Source organism: Watersipora subatra, chromosome 1 (assembly GCF_963576615.1).
Source record: "Watersipora subatra chromosome 1, tzWatSuba1.1, whole genome shotgun sequence".
Taxonomy (NCBI): domain Eukaryota; kingdom Metazoa; phylum Bryozoa; class Gymnolaemata; order Cheilostomatida; family Watersiporidae; genus Watersipora; species Watersipora subatra.
The window spans coordinates 54831377-54848074 of NC_088708.1; the positions used below are offsets into that span (position 1 = coordinate 54831377).

The 16698-nt window shown below is 40.3% G+C and overlaps 13 non-coding genes across 13 annotated transcripts; all 13 read left to right on the top strand.

Moving 5' to 3' along the window:
* Positions 1-18: 18 nt before the first annotated feature.
* On the top strand, positions 19-103 carry Trnai-uau (transfer RNA isoleucine (anticodon UAU)). The gene is given in 2 exon segments: positions 19-56; positions 68-103. It is a non-coding gene; the product is annotated as a tRNA-Ile (tRNA).
* A 1390-nt stretch (positions 104-1493) lies between these two features.
* On the top strand, positions 1494-1578 carry Trnai-uau (transfer RNA isoleucine (anticodon UAU)). Its single transcript is given in 2 exon segments — positions 1494-1531; positions 1543-1578. It is a non-coding gene; the product is annotated as a tRNA-Ile (tRNA).
* An 896-nt stretch (positions 1579-2474) lies between these two features.
* Trnai-uau (transfer RNA isoleucine (anticodon UAU)) lies at positions 2475-2559 on the top strand. The gene is given in 2 exon segments: positions 2475-2512; positions 2524-2559. It is a non-coding gene; the product is annotated as a tRNA-Ile (tRNA).
* A 1063-nt stretch (positions 2560-3622) lies between these two features.
* On the top strand, positions 3623-3707 carry Trnai-uau (transfer RNA isoleucine (anticodon UAU)). Its single transcript is given in 2 exon segments — positions 3623-3660; positions 3672-3707. It is a non-coding gene; the product is annotated as a tRNA-Ile (tRNA).
* A 1554-nt stretch (positions 3708-5261) lies between these two features.
* On the top strand, positions 5262-5346 carry Trnai-uau (transfer RNA isoleucine (anticodon UAU)). The gene is given in 2 exon segments: positions 5262-5299; positions 5311-5346. It is a non-coding gene; the product is annotated as a tRNA-Ile (tRNA).
* Positions 5347-5589: 243 nt separating this feature from the next.
* On the top strand, positions 5590-5674 carry Trnai-uau (transfer RNA isoleucine (anticodon UAU)). Its single transcript is given in 2 exon segments — positions 5590-5627; positions 5639-5674. It is a non-coding gene; the product is annotated as a tRNA-Ile (tRNA).
* Positions 5675-8374: 2700 nt separating this feature from the next.
* On the top strand, positions 8375-8459 carry Trnai-uau (transfer RNA isoleucine (anticodon UAU)). The gene is given in 2 exon segments: positions 8375-8412; positions 8424-8459. It is a non-coding gene; the product is annotated as a tRNA-Ile (tRNA).
* A 1063-nt stretch (positions 8460-9522) lies between these two features.
* Trnai-uau (transfer RNA isoleucine (anticodon UAU)) lies at positions 9523-9607 on the top strand. The gene is given in 2 exon segments: positions 9523-9560; positions 9572-9607. It is a non-coding gene; the product is annotated as a tRNA-Ile (tRNA).
* A 1554-nt stretch (positions 9608-11161) lies between these two features.
* Positions 11162-11246, top strand: Trnai-uau (transfer RNA isoleucine (anticodon UAU)). Its single transcript is given in 2 exon segments — positions 11162-11199; positions 11211-11246. It is a non-coding gene; the product is annotated as a tRNA-Ile (tRNA).
* Positions 11247-11489: 243 nt separating this feature from the next.
* On the top strand, positions 11490-11574 carry Trnai-uau (transfer RNA isoleucine (anticodon UAU)). The gene is given in 2 exon segments: positions 11490-11527; positions 11539-11574. It is a non-coding gene; the product is annotated as a tRNA-Ile (tRNA).
* A 2375-nt stretch (positions 11575-13949) lies between these two features.
* On the top strand, positions 13950-14034 carry Trnai-uau (transfer RNA isoleucine (anticodon UAU)). Its single transcript is given in 2 exon segments — positions 13950-13987; positions 13999-14034. It is a non-coding gene; the product is annotated as a tRNA-Ile (tRNA).
* Positions 14035-14769: 735 nt separating this feature from the next.
* Trnai-uau (transfer RNA isoleucine (anticodon UAU)) lies at positions 14770-14854 on the top strand. Its single transcript is given in 2 exon segments — positions 14770-14807; positions 14819-14854. It is a non-coding gene; the product is annotated as a tRNA-Ile (tRNA).
* A 735-nt stretch (positions 14855-15589) lies between these two features.
* On the top strand, positions 15590-15674 carry Trnai-uau (transfer RNA isoleucine (anticodon UAU)). Its single transcript is given in 2 exon segments — positions 15590-15627; positions 15639-15674. It is a non-coding gene; the product is annotated as a tRNA-Ile (tRNA).
* The last annotated feature ends 1024 nt before the right edge of the window (positions 15675-16698 follow it).

The following is a 16698-nucleotide window of genomic DNA, read 5'->3' on the forward strand; positions in this document are numbered from 1 at the left end:
CAAATATCTCAACCACAAGCTCCAGTGGCGCAATCGGTTAGCGCGCTGTACTTATAAACAGTATGAGATGCAGAGGCTGTGAGTTCGAGCCTCACCTGGAGCACATTATTATTGTGTTACAAAACATAATGTTAGTAGGAAGTCGTAATCGGAAAATTCTGTCACAAATATCTAAACCACAAGCTCCAGTGGTGCAATCGGTTAGTGCGCTGTCCTTATAAACAGTATGAGATGCAGAGGCTGTGAGTTCGAGCCTCACCTGGAGCAAAACTTCATTGTGTTACAAAACATGATGTTAGTGGAAATTCGCAATGGAAAATTTTTGTCACAAATATCTAAACCACAAGCTCCAGTGGCGCAATCGGTTAGCGCGCTGTACTTATAAACAGTATGAGATGCAGAGGCTGTGAGTTCGAGCTTCACCTGGAGCACATTATAATTGTGTTACAGAACATAATATCAGTAGAAATTCGCAACGGGAAATTTTTGTCACAAATATCTAAATCACAAGCTCCAGTGGTGCAATCGGTTAGTGCGCTGTACTTATAAACAGTATGAGATGCAGAGGCTGTGAGTTCGAGCCTCACCTGGAGCGCATTTTTATTGTGTTACAAAACATAATGATAGTAGAAAGTCGTAATGGGAAAATTTTGTTACAAATATCTAAACCACAAGCTCCAGTGGCGCAATTGGTTAGCCCGCTGTATTTATAATCAGTATGAGATGCAGCGGTTGTGAGTTCGAGCCTCACCTTGACCACATTTTTATTGTGTTACAAAACATAATGATAGTAGAAAGTCGTAATGGGAAAATTTTGTCACAAATATCTAAACCACAAGCTCCAGTGGCGCAATTGGTTAGCCCGCTGTACTTATAAACAGTATGAGATGCAGAGGCTGTGAGTTCGAGCCTCACCTGGAGCGCATTTTTATTGTGTTACAAAACATAATGATAGTAGAAAGTCGTAATGGGAAAATTTTGTCACAAATATCTAAATCACAAGCTCCAGTGGTGCAATCGGTTAGTGCGCTGTACTTATAAACAGTATGAGATGCAGAGGCTGTGAGTTCGAGCCTCACCTGGAGCACATTATTATTGTGTTACAAAACATAATGTTAGCAGGAAGTCGTAATCGGAAAATTCTGTCACAAATATCTAAACCACAAGCTACAGTGGCGCAATCGGTTAGTGCGCTGTACTTATAAACAGTATGAGATGCAGAGGCTGTGAGATCGAGCCTCACCTGGACCACATTTTTATTGTGTTACAAACATTATGTTAGTGGAAAGTCGTAATGGGAAAACTTTGTCACAAATATCTAAACCACAAGCTCCAGTGGTGCAATCAGTTAGTGCGCTGTACTTATAAACAGTATGAGATGCAGAGGCTGTGAGTTCGAGCCTCACCTGGAGCGCATTTTTATTGTGTTACAAAACATAATGATAGTAGAAAGTCGTAATGGCAAATTGTTGTCACAAATATCTCAACCGCAAGCTCCAGTGGCGCAATCGGTTAGCGCGCTGTACTTATAAACAGTATGAGATGCAGAGGCTGTGAGTTCGAGCCTCACCTGGAGCAAAACTTTATTGTGTTACAAAACATAATGTTAGTAGAAATTCGGAATGGCAAATCTTTGTAACAAATATCTAAACCACAAGCTCCAGTGGTGCAATCGGTTAGTGCGCTGTACTTATAAACAGTATGAGATGCAGAGGCTGTGAGTTCGAGCTTCACCTGGAGCACTTTATTATTGTGTTACAAAACATAATATCAGTAGAAATTCGCAACGGGAAATTTTTGTCACAAATATCTAAATCACAAGCTCCAGTGGTGCAATCGGTTAGTGCGCTGTACTTATAAACAGTATGAGATGCAGAGGCTGTGAGTTCGAGCCTCACCTGGAGCACATTATTATTGTGTTACAAAACATAATGTTAGCAGGAAGTCGTAATCGGAAAATTCTGTCACAAATATCTAAACCACAAGCTACAGTGGCGCAATCGGTTAGCGCGCTGTACTTATAAACAGTATGAGATGCAGAGGCTGTGAGTTCGAGCCTCACCTGGACCACATTTTTATTGTGTTACAAACATTATGTTAGTGGAAAGTCGTAATGGGAAAACTTTGTCACAAATATCTAAAACACAAGCTCCAGTGGTGCAATCGGTTAGTGCGCTGTACTTATAAACAGTATGAGATGCAGATGCTGTGAGTTGGAGCCTCACCTGGAGCACATTATTATTGTGTTACAAAACACGATGTTAGTAGAAATTCGCAATGGAAATATTTGGTGAATTGTACCCAAATAACAAGCTCCAGTCATGCAAATGGTTAGTGTGCTAATCTTATAATCAGTATGACATGCAGAGGCTGTGCGTTCGAGCCTCACCTGGAGCACAATTTTATTGTGACAAAACATTATGATAGTAGGAAGTCGTAATGGGAAAATTTTGTCACAAATATCTAAACCACAAGCTCCAGTGGTGCAATCGGTTAGCGCGCTGTACTTATAAACAGTATGAGATGCAGAGGCTGTGAGTTCGAGCCTCACCTGGAGCACATTTTTATTGTGTTACAAAACATTATGATAGTAGAAAGTCGTAATGGGAAAGTTTTGTCACAAATATCTAAACCACAAGCTCCAGTGGTGCAATCGGTTAGTGCGCTGTACTTATAATCAGTATGAGATGCAGAGGCTGTGAGTTCGAGCTTCACCTGGAGCACATTATTATTGTGTTACAAAACATAATGTTAGTAGAAAGTCGCAATGGGAAAAGTTTGTCACAAATACCGAAATCACAAGCTCCAGTGGTGCAATTGGTTAGTGAGCTGTACTTAAAAACAGTATGAGATGCAGAGGCTGTGAGTTCGAGCCTCACCTGGAGCACATTTTTATTGTTTTACAAAACATAATGTTAGTAGAAAGTCGCAATGGAAAAATTTGGTGATTTGTACCTTAATCTCAAGCTCCAGTCATGCAATTGGTAAGTGCGCTGTACTTATAATCAGTATGACATGCAGAGGCTGTGAATTCGAGCCTCACCTGGAGCACATTTTTATTGTGTTACAAAACATAATGTTAGTAGAAATTCGGAATGGCAAATTTTTGTCACAAATATCTAAACCACAAGCTCCAGTGGCGCAATCGGTTAGCGCGCTGTACTTATAAACAGTATGAGATGCAGAGGCTGTGAGTTCGAGCTTCACCTGGAGTACATTATTATTGTGTTACAAAACATAATATCAGTAGAAATTCGCAACGGGAAATTTTTGTCACAAATATCTAAATCACAAGCTCCAGTGGTGCAATCGGTTAGTGAGCTGTACCTAAAAACAGTAGGAGATGCAGAGGCTGTGAGTTCGAGCCTCACCTGGAGCACATTTTTATTGTTTTACAAAACATAATATTAGTAGAAAGTCGCAATGGAAAAATTTGGTGATTTGTACCTAAATCTCAAGCTCCAGTCATGCAATTGGTTAGTGCGCTGAACTTATAATCAGTATGACATGCAGAGACTGTGAGTTCGAGCTTCACCTGGAGCACAATTTTATTGTTTTACAAAACATAATGTTAGTAGAAATTCGGAATGGCAAATTTTTGTCACAAATATCTCAACCACAAGCTCCAGTGGCGCAATCGGTTAGCGCGCTGTACTTATAAACAGTATGAGATGCAGAGGCTGTGAGTTCGAGCCTCACCTGGAGCACATTATTATTGTGTTACAAAACATAATGTTAGTAGGAAGTCGTAATCGGAAAATTCTGTCACAAATATCTAAACCACAAGCTCCAGTGGTGCAATCGGTTAGTGCGCTGTCCTTATAAACAGTATGAGATGCAGAGGCTGTGAGTTCGAGCCTCACCTGGAGCAAAACTTCATTGTGTTACAAAACATGATGTTAGTGGAAATTCGCAATGGAAAATTTTTGTCACAAATATCTAAACCACAAGCTCCAGTGGCGCAATCGGTTAGCGCGCTGTACTTATAAACAGTATGACATGCAGAGGCTGTGAGTTCGAGCTTCACCTGGAGCACATTAAAATTGTGTTACAAAACATAATATCAGTAGAAATTCGCAACGGGAAAATTTTGTCACAAATATCTAAATCACAAGCTCCAGTGGTGCAATCGGTTAGTGCGCTGTACTTATAAACAGTATGAGATGCAGAGGCTGTGAGTTCGAGCCTCACCTGGAGCGCATTTTTATTGTGTTACAAAACATAATGATAGTAGAAAGTCGTAATGGGAAAATTTTGTCACAAATATCTAAACCACAAGCTCCAGTGGCGCAATTGGTTAGCCCGCTGTATTTATAATCAGTATGAGATGCAGCGGTTGTGAGTTCGAGCCTCACCTTGACCACATTTTTATTGTGTTTCAAAACATAATGATAGTAGAAAGTCGTAATGGGAAAATTTTGTCACAAATATCTAAACCACAAGCTCCAGTGGCGCAATTGGTTAGCCCGCTGTACTTATAAACAGTATGAGATGCAGAGTCTGTGAGTTCGAGCCTCACCTGGCGCGCATTTTTATTGTGTTACAAAACATAATGATAGTAGAAAGTCGTAATGGGAAAATTTTGTCACAAATATCTAAATCACAAGCTCCAGTGGTGCAATCGGTTAGTGCGCTGTACTTATAAACAGTATGAGATGCAGAGGCTGTGAGTTCGAGCCTCACCTGGAGCACATTATTATTGTGTTACAAAACATAATGTTAGCAGGAAGTCGTAATCGGAAAATTCTGTCACAAATATCTAAACCACAAGCTACAGTGGCGCAATCGGTTAGCGCGCTGTACTTATAAACAGTATGAGATGCAGAGGCTGTGAGATCGAGCCTCACCTGGACCACATTTTTATTGTGTTACAAACATTATGTTAGTGGAAAGTCGTAATGGGAAAACTTTGTCACAAATATCTAAACCACAAGCTCCAGTGGTGCAATCAGTTAGTGCGCTGTACTTATAAACAGTATGAGATGCAGAGGCTGTGAGTTCGAGCCTCACCTGGAGCGCATTTTTATTGTGTTACAAAACATAATGATAGTAGAAAGTCGTAATGGGAAAATTTTGTCAGAAATATCTAAACCACAAGCTCCAGTGGTGCAATTGGTTAGCCCGCTGTACTTATAAACAGTATGAGATGTAGAGGCTGTGAGTTCGAGCCTCACCTGGAGCGCATTTTTATTGTGTTACAAAACATAATGATAGTAGAAAGTCGTAATGGGGAAATTTTGTCACAAATATCTAAACCACAAGCTCCAGTGGCGCAATCGGTTAGCGCGCTGTACTTATAAACAGTATGAGATGCAGAGGCTGTGAGTTCGAGCCTCACCTGGAGCACATTATTATTGTGTTACAAAACATAATGTTAGTAGGAAGTCGTAATCGGAAAATTCTGTCACAAATATCTAAACCACAAGCTCCAGTGGTGCAATCGGTTAGTGCGCTGTCCTTATAAACAGTATGAGATGCAGAGGCTGTGAGTTCGAGCCTCACCTGGAGCAAAACTTTATTGTGTTACAAAACATGATGTTAGTGGAAATTCGCAGTGGAAAATTTTTGTCACAAGTATCTAAACCACAAGCTCCAGTGGCGCAATCGGTTAGCGCGCTGTACTTATAAACAGTATGAGATGCAGAGGCTGTGAGTTCGAGCCTCACCTGGAGCACATTTTTATTGTGTTACAAAACATAGTGTCAGTAGAAATTTGCAATGGAAAAATTTGGTGATTTGTACCCAAATCACATGCTCCAGTCGTGCAAATGGTTAGTGTGCTGATCTTATAATCAGTATGACATGCAGAGGCTGTGAGTTCGAGCCTCACCTGGAGCACATTTTTATTGCGTTACAAAACATAATGTTAGTAAAAATTCGCAATGGCAAATTTTTGTCACAAATACATAAACCACAAGATCCAGTGGTGCAATCGGTTAGCGCGCTGTACATATAAACAGTATGAGATGCAGAGGCTGTGAGTTCGAGCCTCACCTTGACCACATTATTATTGTGTTACAAAACAAAATGTTAGTAGAAAGTCGCAATGGGAAAAGTTTGTCACAAATACCGAAATCACAAGCTCCAGTGGTGCAATTGGTTAGTGAGCTGTACTTAAAAACAGTATGAGATGCAGAGGCTGTGAGTTCGAGCCTCACCTGGAGCAAATTTTTATTGTTTTACAAAACATAATGTTAGTAGAAAGTCGCAATGGAAAAATTTGGTGATTTGTACCTAAATCTCAAGCTCCAGTCATGCAATTGGTAAGTGCGCTGAACTTATAATCAGTATGACATGCAGAGACTGTGAGTTCGAGCCTCACCTGGAGCACATTTTTATTGTGTTACAAAACATAATGTTAGTTGAAATTCGGAATGGCAAATTTTTGTCACAAATATTTCAACCACAAGCTCCAGTGGTGCAATCGGTTAGTGCGCTGTACTTATAAACAGTATGAGATGCAGAGGCTGTGAGTTCGAGCCTCACCTGGAGCACATTTTTATTGTGTTACAAAACATAATGTTAGTAGAAATTCGGAATGGCAAATTTTTGTCACAAATATTTCAACCACAAGCTCCAGTGGTGCAATCGGTTAGTGCGCTGTACTTATAAACAGTATGAGATGCAGAGGCTGTGAGTTCGAGCCTCACCTGGAGCAAAACTTTATTGTGTTACAAAACATAATGTTAGTGGAAATTCGCAATGGCAAATTTTTGTCACAAATATCTAAACCACAAGCTCCAGTGGCGCAATTGGTTAGCGCGCTGTACTTATAAACAGTATGAGATGCAGAGGCTGTGAGTTCGAGCTTCACCTGGAGCACATTATTATTGTGTTACAAAACATAATATCAGTAGAAATTCGCAACGGGAAACTTTTGTCACAAATATCTAAATCACAAGCTCCAGTGGTGCAATCGGTTAGTGCGCTGTACTTATAAACAGTATGAGAGGCAGAGGCTGTGAGTTCGATCCTCACCTGGAGCACATTATTATTGTGTTACAAAACATAATGTTAGTAGGATGTCGTAATCGGAAAATTCTGTCACAAATATCTAAACCACAAGCTCCAGTGGTGCAATCGGTTAGTGCGCTGTACTTATAAACAGTATGAGATGCAGAGGCTGTGAGTTCGAGCCTCACCTGGAGCACATAATTATTGTGTTACAAAACATGATGTTAGTAGAAATTCGCAATGGAAATATTTGGTGAATTGTACCCAAATCACAAGCTCCAGTCATGCAAATGGTTAGTGTGCTAATCTTATACTCAGTATGACATGCAGAGGCTGTGAGTTCGAGCCTCACCTGGAGCACAATTTTATTGTGTTACAAAACATAATGGTAGTAGAAATTCGCAATGGCAAAATTTGGTCACAAATATCTAAACCGCAAGCTCCAGTGGTGCAATCGGTTAGCGAGCTGTACTTATAAACAGTATGGGATGCAGAGGCTGTGAGTTCGAGCCTCACCTGGAGCACATTTTTATTGTTTGACAAAACATTATGATAGTAGGAAGTCGTAATGGGAAAATTTTGTCACAAATTTCTAAACCACAAGCTCCAGTGGTGCCATCGGTTAGCGCGCTGTACTTATAAACAGTATGAGATGCAGAGGCTGTGAGTTCGAGCCTCACCTGGAGCACATTTTTATTGTTTTACAAAACATAATGTTAGTAGAAATTCGGAATGGCAAATTTGTGTCACAAATATCTCAACCACAAGCTCCAGTGATGCAATCGGTTAGCGCGCTGTACTTATAAACAGTATGAGATGCAGAGGCTGTGAGTTCGAGCATCACCTGGAGCACATTATTATTGTGTTACAAAACATAATGTTAGTAGGAAGTCGTAATCGGAAAATTCTGTCACAAATATCTAAACCACAAGCTCCAGTGGTGCAATCGGTGAGTGCGCTGTCCTTATAAACAGTATGAGATGCAGAGGCTGTGAGTTCGAGCCTCACCTGGACCACATTTTTATTGTGTTACAAACATTATGTTAGTGGAAAGTCGTAATGGGAAAACTTTGTCACAAATATCTAAAACACAAGCTCCAGTGGTGCAATCGGTTAGTGCGCTGTACTTATAAACAGTATGAGATGCAGATGCTGTGAGTTGGAGCCTCACCTGGAGCACATTATTATTGTGTTACAAAACACGATGTTAGTAGAAATTCGCAATGGAAATATTTGGTGAATTGTACCCAAATAACAAGCTCCAGTCATGCAATTGGTTAGTGTGCTAATCTTATAATCAGTATGACATGCAGAGGCTGTGCGTTCGAGCCTCACCTGGAGCACAATTTTATTGTGACAAAACATTATGATAGTAGGAAGTCGTAATGGGAAAATTTTGTCACAAATATCTAAACCACAAGCTCCAGTGGTGCAATCGGTTAGCGCGCTGTACTTATAAACAGTATGAGATGCAGAGGCTGTGAGTTCGAGCCTCACCTGGAGCACATTTTTATTGTGTTACAAAACATTATGATAGTAGAAAGGCGTAATGGGAAAGTTTTGTCACAAATATCTAAACCACAAGCTCCAGTGGTGCAATCGGTTAGTGCGCTGTACTTATAATCAGTATGAGATGCAGAGGCTGTGAGTTCGAGCTTCACCTGGAGCACATTATTATTGTGTTACAAAACATAATGTTAGTAGAAAGTCGCAATGGGAAAAGTTTGTCACAAATACCGAAATCACAAGCTCCAGTGGTGCAATTGGTTAGTGAGCTGTACTTAAAAACAGTATGAGATGCAGAGGCTGTGAGTTCGAGCCTCACCTGGAGCACATTTTTATTGTTTTACAAAACATAATGTTAGTAGAAAGTCGCAATGGAAAAATTTGGTGATTTGTACCTTAATCTCAAGCTCCAGTCATGCAATTGGTAAGTGCGCTGTACTTATAATCAGTATGACATGCAGAGGCTGTGAATTCGAGCCTCACCTGGAGCACATTTTTATTGTGTTACAAAACATAATGTTAGTAGAAATTCGGAATGGCAAATTTTTGTCACAAATATCTAAACCACAAGCTCCAGTGGCGCAATCGGTTAGCGCGCTGTACTTATAAACAGTATGAGATGCAGAGGCTGTGAGTTCGAGCTTCACCTGGAGTACATTATTATTGTGTTACAAAACATAATATCAGTAGAAATTCGCAACGGGAAATTTTTGTCACAAATATCTAAATCACAAGCTCCAGTGGTGCAATCGGTTAGTGAGCTGTACCTAAAAACAGTAGGAGATGCAGAGGCTGTGAGTTCGAGCCTCACCTGGAGCACATTTTTATTGTTTTACAAAACATAATATTAGTAGAAAGTCGCAATGGAAAAATTTGGTGATTTGTACCTAAATCTCAAGCTCCAGTCATGCAATTGGTTAGTGCGCTGAACTTATAATCAGTATGACATGCAGAGACTGTGAGTTCGAGCTTCACCTGGAGCACAATTTTATTGTTTTACAAAACATAATGTTAGTAGAAATTCGGAATGGCAAATTTTTGTCACAAATATCTCAACCACAAGCTCCAGTGGCGCAATCGGTTAGCGCGCTGTACTTATAAACAGTATGAGATGCAGAGGCTGTGAGTTCGAGCCTCACCTGGAGCACATTATTATTGTGTTACAAAACATAATGTTAGTAGGAAGTCGTAATCGGAAAATTCTGTCACAAATATCTAAACCACAAGCTCCAGTGGTGCAATCGGTTAGTGCGCTGTCCTTATAAACAGTATGAGATGCAGAGGCTGTGAGTTCGAGCCTCACCTGGAGCAAAACTTCATTGTGTTACAAAACATGATGTTAGTGGAAATTCGCAATGGAAAATTTTTGTCACAAATATCTAAACCACAAGCTCCAGTGGCGCAATCGGTTAGCGCGCTGTACTTATAAACAGTATGACATGCAGAGGCTGTGAGTTCGAGCTTCACCTGGAGCACATTATAATTGTGTTACAAAACATAATATCAGTAGAAATTCGCAACGGGAAAATTTTGTCACAAATATCTAAATCACAAGCTCCAGTGGTGCAATCGGTTAGTGCGCTGTACTTATAAACAGTATGAGATGCAGAGGCTGTGAGTTCGAGCCTCACCTGGAGCGCATTTTTATTGTGTTACAAAACATAATGATAGTAGAAAGTCGTAATGGGAAAATTTTGTCACAAATATCTAAACCACAAGCTCCAGTGGCGCAATTGGTTAGCCCGCTGTATTTATAATCAGTATGAGATGCAGCGGTTGTGAGTTCGAGCCTCACCTTGACCACATTTTTATTGTGTTACAAAACATAATGATAGTAGAAAGTCGTAATGGGAAAATTTTGTCACAAATATCTAAACCACAAGCTCCAGTGGCGCAATTGGTTAGCCCGCTGTACTTATAAACAGTATGAGATGCAGAGTCTGTGAGTTCGAGCCTCACCTGGCGCGCATTTTTATCGTGTTACAAAACATAATGATAGTAGAAAGTCGTAATGGGAAAATTTTGTCACAAATATCTAAATCACAAGCTCCAGTGGTGCAATCGGTTAGTGCGCTGTACTTATAAACAGTATGAGATGCAGAGGCTGTGAGTTCGAGCCTCACCTGGAGCACATTATTATTGTGTTACAAAACATAATGTTAGCAGGAAGTCGTAATCGGAAAATTCTGTCACAAATATCTAAACCACAAGCTACAGTGGCGCAATCGGTTAGCGCGCTGTACTTATAAACAGTATGAGATGCAGAGGCTGTGAGATCGAGCCTCACCTGGACCACATTTTTATTGTGTTACAAACATTATGTTAGTGGAAAGTCGTAATGGGAAAACTTTGTCACAAATATCTAAACCACAAGCTCCAGTGGTGCAATCAGTTAGTGCGCTGTACTTATAAACAGTATGAGATGCAGAGGCTGTGAGTTCGAGCCTCACCTGGAGCGCATTTTTATTGTGTTACAAAACATAATGATAGTAGAAAGTCGTAATGGGAAAATTTTGTCAGAAATATCTAAACCACAAGCTCCAGTGGTGCAATTGGTTAGCCCGCTGTACTTATAAACAGTATGAGATGTAGAGGCTGTGAGTTCGAGCCTCACCTGGAGCGCATTTTTATTGTGTTACAAAACATAATGATAGTAGAAAGTCGTAATGGGGAAATTTTGTCACAAATATCTAAACCACAAGCTCCAGTGGCGCAATCGGTTAGCGCGCTGTACTTATAAACAGTATGAGATGCAGAGGCTGTGAGTTCGAGCCTCACCTGGAGCACATTATTATTGTGTTACAAAACATAATGTTAGTAGGAAGTCGTAATCGGAAAATTCTGTCACAAATATCTAAACCACAAGCTCCAGTGGTGCAATCGGTTAGTGCGCTGTCCTTATAAACAGTATGAGATGCAGAGGCTGTGAGTTCGAGCCTCACCTGGAGCAAAACTTTATTGTGTTACAAAACATGATGTTAGTGGAAATTCGCAGTGGAAAATTTTTGTCACAAGTATCTAAACCACAAGCTCCAGTGGCGCAATCGGTTAGCGCGCTGTACTTATAAACAGTATGAGATGCAGAGGCTGTGAGTTCGAGCCTCACCTGGAGCACATTTTTATTGTGTTACAAAACATAGTGTCAGTAGAAATTTGCAATGGAAAAATTTGGTGATTTGTACCCAAATCACATGCTCCAGTCGTGCAAATGGTTAGTGTGCTGATCTTATAATCAGTATGACATGCAGAGGCTGTGAGTTCGAGCCTCACCTGGAGCACATTTTTATTGCGTTACAAAACATAATGTTAGTAAAAATTCGCAATGGCAAATTTTTGTCACAAATACATAAACCACAAGATCCAGTGGTGCAATCGGTTAGCGCGCTGTACATATAAACAGTATGAGATGCAGAGGCTGTGAGTTCGAGCCTCACCTTGACCACATTATTATTGTGTTACAAAACAAAATGTTAGTAGAAAGTCGCAATGGGAAAAGTTTGTCACAAATACCGAAATCACAAGCTCCAGTGGTGCAATTGGTTAGTGAGCTGTACTTAAAAACAGTATGAGATGCAGAGGCTGTGAGTTCGAGCCTCACCTGGAGCAAATTTTTATTGTTTTACAAAACATAATGTTAGTAGAAAGTCGCAATGGAAAAATTTGGTGATTTGTACCTAAATCTCAAGCTCCAGTCATGCAATTGGTAAGTGCGCTGAACTTATAATCAGTATGACATGCAGAGACTGTGAGTTCGAGCCTCACCTGGAGCACATTTTTATTGTGTTACAAAACATAATGTTAGTTGAAATTCGGAATGGCAAATTTTTGTCACAAATATTTCAACCACAAGCTCCAGTGGTGCAATCGGTTAGTGCGCTGTACTTATAAACAGTATGAGATGCAGAGGCTGTGAGTTCGAGCCTCACCTGGAGCACATTTTTATTGTGTTACAAAACATAATGTTAGTAGAAATTCGGAATGGCAAATTTTTGTCACAAATATTTCAACCACAAGCTCCAGTGGTGCAATCGGTTAGTGCGCTGTACTTATAAACAGTATGAGATGCAGAGGCTGTGAGTTCGAGCCTCACCTGGAGCAAAACTTTATTGTGTTACAAAACATAATGTTAGTGGAAATTCGCAATGGCAAATTTTTGTCACAAATATCTAAACCACAAGCTCCAGTGGCGCAATTGGTTAGCGCGCTGTACTTATAAACAGTATGAGATGCAGAGGCTGTGAGTTCGAGCTTCACCTGGAGCACATTATTATTGTGTTACAAAACATAATATCAGTAGAAATTCGCAACGGGAAACTTTTGTCACAAATATCTAAATCACAAGCTCCAGTGGTGCAATCGGTTAGTGCGCTGTACTTATAAACAGTATGAGAGGCAGAGGCTGTGAGTTCGATCCTCACCTGGAGCACATTATTATTGTGTTACAAAACATAATGTTAGTAGGATGTCGTAATCGGAAAATTCTGTCACAAATATCTAAACCACAAGCTCCAGTGGTGCAATCGGTTAGTGCGCTGTACTTATAAACAGTATGAGATGCAGAGGCTGTGAGTTCGAGCCTCACCTGGAGCACATAATTATTGTGTTACAAAACATGATGTTAGTAGAAATTCGCAATGGAAATATTTGGTGAATTGTACCCAAATCACAAGCTCCAGTCATGCAAATGGTTAGTGTGCTAATCTTATACTCAGTATGACATGCAGAGGCTGTGAGTTCGAGCCTCACCTGGAGCACAATTTTATTGTGTTACAAAACATAATGGTAGTAGAAATTCGCAATGGCAAAATTTGGTCACAAATATCTAAACCGCAAGCTCCAGTGGTGCAATCGGTTAGCGAGCTGTACTTATAAACAGTATGGGATGCAGAGGCTGTGAGTTCGAGCCTCACCTGGAGCACATTTTTATTGTTTGACAAAACATTATGATAGTAGGAAGTCGTAATGGGAAAATTTTGTCACAAATTTCTAAACCACAAGCTCCAGTGGTGCCATCGGTTAGCGCGCTGTACTTATAAACAGTATGAGATGCAGAGGCTGTGAGTTCGAGCCTCACCTGGAGCACATTTTTATTGTTTTACAAAACATAATGTTAGTAGAAATTCGGAATGGCAAATTTGTGTCACAAATATCTCAACCACAAGCTCCAGTGATGCAATCGGTTAGCGCGCTGTACTTATAAACAGTATGAGATGCAGAGGCTGTGAGTTCGAGCATCACCTGGAGCACATTATTATTGTGTTACAAAACATAATGTTAGTAGGAAGTCGTAATCGGAAAATTCTGTCACAAATATCTAAACCACAAGCTCCAGTGGTGCAATCGGTGAGTGCGCTGTCCTTATAAACAGTATGAGATGCAGAGGCTGTGAGTTCGAGCCTCACCTGGAGCAAAACTTTATTGTGTTACAAAACATGATGTTAGTGGAAATTCGCAATGGAAAATTTTTGTCACAAATATCTAAACCACAAGCTCCAGTGGCGCAATCGGTTAGCGCGCTGTACTTATAAACAGTATGAGATGCAGAGGCTGTGAGTTCGAGCCTCACCTGGAGCACATTTTTATTGTGTTACAAAACATAGTGTCAGTAGAAATTTGCAATGGAAAAATTTGGTGATTTGTACCCAAATCACAAGCTCCAGTCGTGCAAATGGTTAGTGTGCTGATCTTATAATCAGTATGACATGCAGAGGCTGTGAGTTCGAGCCTCACCTGGAGCACATTTTTATTGTATTACAAAACATAATGGTAGTAGAAATTCGCAATGGCAAAATTTGGTCACAAATATCTAAACCGCAAGCTCCAGTGGTGCAATCGGTTAGCGAGCTGTACTTATAAACAGTATGGGATGCAGAGGCTGTGAGTTCGAGCCTCACCTGGAGCACATTTTTATTGTGTGACAAAACATTATGATAGTAGGAAGTCGTAATGGGAAAATTTTGTCACAAATTTCTAAACCACAAGCTCCAGTGGTGCCATCGGTTAGCGCGCTGTACTTATAAACAGTATGAGATGCAGAGGCTGTGAGTTCGAGCCTCACCTGGAGCACATTTTTATTGTGTTACAAAACATAATGATAGTAGAAAGTCGTAATGGGAAAGTTTTGTCACAAATATCTAAACCACAAGCTCCAGTGGTGCAATCGGTTAGTGCGCTGTACTTATAATCAGTATGAGATGCAGAGGCTGTGAGTTCGAGCTTCACCTGGAGCACATTATAATTGTGTTACAAAACAAAATGTTAGTAGAAAGTCGCAATGGGAAATTTTTGTCACAAATATCTAAACCACAAGCTCCAGTGGTGCAATCGGTTAGCGCGCTGTACTTATAAACAGTATGAGATGCAGAGGCTGTGAGTTCGAGCCTCACCTGGAGCACATTATTATTGTGTTACAAAACATAATGTTAGTAGGAAGTCGCAATGGAAAAATTTGGTGATTTGTACCTTAATCTCAAGCTCCAGTCGTGCAATTGGTAAGTGCGCTGAACTTATAATCAGTATGACATGCAGAGACTGTGAGTTCGAGCCTCACCTGGACCACACTTTTATTGTGTTACAAAACATAATGTTAGTAGAAATTCGGAATGGCAAAGTTTTGTCACAAATATCTAAACCAAAAGCTCCAGTGGCGCAATCGGTTAGCGCGCTGTACTTATAAGCAGTATGAGATGCAGAGGCTGTGAGTTCGAGCTTCACTTGGAGCACATTATTATTGTGTTACAAAACATAATATCAGTAGAAATTCGCAACGGGAAATTTTTGTCACAAATATCTAAATCACAAGCTCCAGTGGTGCAATCGGTTAGTGAGCTGTACCTAAAAACAGTAGGAGATGCAGAGGCTGTGAGTTCGAGCCTCACCTGGAGCACATTTTTATTGTTTTACAAAACATAATATTAGTAGAAAGTCGCAATGGAAAAATTTGGTGATTTGTACCTAAATCTCAAGCTCCAGTCATGCAATTGGTTAGTGCGCTGAACTTATAATCAGTATGACATGCAGAGACTGTGAGTTCGAGCTTCACCTGGAGCACAATTTTATTGTTTTACAAAACATAATGTTAGTAGAAATTCGGAATGGCAAATTTTTGTCACAAATATCTCAACCACAAGCTCCAGTGGCGCAATCGGTTAGCGCGCTGTACTTATAAACAGTATGAGATGCAGAGGCTGTGAGTTCGAGCCTCACCTGGAGCACATTATTATTGTGTTACAAAACATAATGTTAGTAGGAAGTCGTAATCGGAAAATTCTGTCACAAATATCTAAACCACAAGCTCCAGTGGTGCAATCGGTTAGTGCGCTGTCCTTATAAACAGTATGAGATGCAGAGGCTGTGAGTTCGAGCCTCACCTGGAGCAAAACTTTATTGTGTTACAAAACATGATGTTAGTGGAAATCGCAATGGAAAATTTTTGTCACAAAGATCTAAACCACAAGCTCCAGTGGCGCAATCGGTTAGCGCGCTGTACTTATAAACAGTATGAGATGCAGAGGCTGTGAGTTTGAGCTTCACCTGGAGCACATTATAATTGTGTTACAAAACATAATATCAGTAGAAATTCGCAACGGGAAATTTTTGACACAAATATCTAAATCACAAGCTCCAGTGGTGCAATCGGTTAGTGCGCTGTACTTATAAACAGTATGAGATGCAGAGGCTGTGAGTTCGAGCCTCACCTGGAGCGCATTTTTATTGTGTTACAAAACATAATGATAGTAGAAAGTCGTAATGGGAAAATTTTGTCACAAATATCTAAACCACAAGCTCCAGTGGCGCAATTGGTTAGCACGCTGTACTTATAACCAGTATGAGATGCAGAGGCTGTGAGTTCGAGCCTCACCTGGAGCACATTTTTATTGTGTTACAAAACATTATGATAGTAGAAAGTCGTAATGGGAAAATTTTGTCACAAATATCTAAACCACAAGCTCCAGTGGTGCAATCGGTTAGCGCGCTGTACTTATAAACAGTATGAGATGCAGAGGCTGTGAGGTCGAGCCTCACCTGGAGCACATTATTATTGTGTTACAAAACATAGTGTCAGTAGAAATTTGCAATGGAAAAATTTGGTGATTTGTACCCAAATCACAAGCTCCAGTCGTGCAAATGGTTAGTGTGCTGATCTTATAATCAGTATGACATGCAGAGGCTGTGAGTTCGAGCCTCACCTGGAGAACATTTTTATTGTGTTACAAAACATAATGTTAGTAGAAATTC